Below are 3,191 nucleotides of genomic sequence, written 5' to 3' on the forward strand. Positions count from 1 at the left end.
ATTACTACTCTGTATTTTATTTTGGTCAACTGGAAAATGGGAAAAAAGTTGCCATTGTAGGGGCCAAGGGTAGGCTGTCTACCCCAAGATAGACTACTTTGGCATCAACATTACCTTGAGTTGAAAGTAATCAAAACTGAGCAGATGCAGAAAAAGCTCTATTCCAGGTCTTCAAATGCCTAAATGTATGTGGGAAAGGAGTGTCTGTACCAGGAAGAGAACTATTAACCAAGACTCCTCTTGAGCTAAGAACCTTATCTGCATTAATAACTTTTGTTTCTCAAAACATCCCCTTTTACCTTCCTGCTAACGGCCTTCTCTCCTTTGTGTCCTCAGAGGTGACCCCTCTCCTAAGATCATATAAATTTCATGTTGTCTCATTGTCTTTGGAACTTCATGTCTGTATGGATTCAGTGTACATATACCTATAAAATTTGATTTTGTCCTGTTAAACTTTCTCATGCCAATTTGATTCTTAGTCCAGCTAGAAGGACCTTACAGTATGGCAGAGTAAGGTCTTCCTCCCCAACATTATCTACTCATAAAATCATTAACAAATATAAGGGAATTGAATATACTTCAGGTAGAGTTTAGTTTACACACCTTACTGTGAAGGTTATGATCCCTCTCTGCAATTTAAAACCTGTTCCCATCTTGAGAGTAGCTTTTGACAGTGACTTCTTGGCTTCTCACATCATTTCAATTTGTTTTTGGCCACACTTTACAGAGTTTGTTTCCTCAGTGTTCCTACCTCTAAGACTTAAAATGGGAGCCCAAATTGATAGATGAAAAACAGAGTAAGGTCTGACAATGAGGTCACAACTACTTTTGATGTCTCATTAGCTCCTCTAATTGCAAAAAAGCCTTGCACGGTTGTACCTTCAGGATGAATGAACACACTGCTACTCATAGAAAGTTTTCCAGAGAGGAATCAGGAAGTCACTAAAGCCAGAGATCATTTAACTCATACAGAGTTTAAAGTTAACCATTCATCACTTTCAATGGAATGCAGAGACTGTCTGGCTTCCTTTATTTACTGCATGGGGGAAAAATCACTGCGGAAATCCATATAGCCTTTGTCTCTGCCCATAAACATCAAGTAAGCGTGAGTCCTTGCAGACTAGAAAGGTTGCTCTGTCACAGCTTTCTCAGTAAATAGCTTTCTCATGGGGAGTTATTAGAAATACGGTGAGAAAACAAAAGATCATAAATGAGGTGGTTTCATTAAAGGATTCAAGACTATCTTAAATATTCTCCTTATAGGTATGTGAGGCATTGATAACCATTAGACTAAATGTAGGCCACGGACTCATGTGAAAGGAATGCATAATCATAAGGAGATGGAAATTTGAGGGTGGATACTGTTATCTAAAAATGTTTAAATGATAATTAAACTGAAGAGTGAAACAAACAACATGTCATAATCCTAGAAAGGACTTGAGCTTGATTCATTTGGAAATACACACACAAAATCCTATAATTCACAATACTCTAGCAGTCCCCTAACTTTAAAGCATGATGCAGTGGAGAAAGTGGGGAACAAAGGGAGGGTGGCAGAACAAAGATAATCTCTCATTAATATCTGGAAAGCTTTGCCATTTCTTACTATTCATAAATGAGAAAAACGTATCAGAAATAAACTGGGCAAACATGGAGTCTGCTCTATAGGCCTGATGGTTTTATTTGTCTGGGTTTCTGTAAAAAAGTATTCAATACCTGTGGCTATTCACCAAGAGAACATTTTCCTAATCTGATATAGAAAGAATCAAATTTATCGCCCTCTCACCTACCTAAATCTTGTCTTTCTTATATGGTCCCAAGTGTATGATATTTCTGGTTCTGAAATATATTCATGCAACGTGCACTTTACACGAAAGCATGGGATCAAACCCTTAATCTCCTCAAACAAAAATGCCCTTTAATATTTTTTTCACTCTGCCACTCATATTTCATGAAAAATAAACACGCACACAAAACAAAATAAAAGGTGATAAATGGCCACATGTTGCCAGTGTTTTTATGAGATCTACCTACATTAGACATTGACATTTCATCTCACCTCTACTATTTATTGGACCCAAGAATCAATATTTATGTTATGTTTAACAAATCCTTGATGGAATCACTTTTTTAGAAAACATTTCTGGAAATTGTGGGCAACCAGCTTGAATATAGTTATTTACTCTCTGGCTTTTAGATGTTCACAAATCGTAAGTTTAACATTCAAGATTTCAACATGTCCTTAATCACTGTTTTCTTTTTCATGTGGGTTAAATAAAAGCATTTAATACAAATTGATCTTGTCCTTTCACATTGATTAATTTTAATTAGAACAAATATGGCATTGTGTTGTTTTGTCCCCTACAACAAAATTCCTACAGTTGTTACGGCTCCCAGTCCACAGACTTGTTTTTTTAAACCTCAATTTTGACATTCAATAACATTTTCTCAAAGTGTATCACTGTCCAGTTATATATAAAACATTAGTCATGGTGGTCTTTTCCACTGACATACTTAAATAATGTGACTTGGAAAGCCAATATAAATGTACTATGTATCTTTTTATCTATACATATGGATACAACTTATAGGTAAAGTTCATGAAATTACCTCTTAGGAAATTATCTATGTCTCCAACAAATAGGGGCCCTATTTTCTCAGGCAACAAGAAGCCTAGAGAAATGGATTTCAGGGTGATGTGGCTGTTTCAGAAAAAAGTCATGTCTAGGGGCGCCTGGGTGGATCAGTCGGTTGAGCGTCCGACTTCAGCTCAGGCCGTGATCTCGCGGTCTGTGAGTTTGACCACCACTTCGGGCTCTGTGCTGACAGCTCAGAGCCCGGAGCTTGGTTGGGATTCTGTGTCTCCCTCCCTCTCTGCCCTTCCCCCACCTGTGCTCTGTCTCTGTCAAAAATAAACATTAAAAACATTTTTTTAAAAAGTCATGTCTACAACATTTTTCTAGCCTCCTTCCCTACAACGCTTATAAGATTATCTTTAAGTCATAGTTGCAAGATGGCAGCTCTACTGTCAAACATCAAGCCTTCACTCAAGCAGGAAGACGAAAAAGGGCACAAGGAAAAACAAGTTTAACAGACGTTAAATCTGCCCCCTTCATTAGAAAAATTACAGATTTCTTGAAAGCCCAATACACTTGATTTCTCTTTATACCTCATTGACCAGAACTTGGGTC

Source organism: Lynx canadensis, chromosome X (assembly GCF_007474595.2).
Source record: "Lynx canadensis isolate LIC74 chromosome X, mLynCan4.pri.v2, whole genome shotgun sequence".
Lineage (NCBI taxonomy): Eukaryota > Metazoa > Chordata > Mammalia > Carnivora > Felidae > Lynx > Lynx canadensis.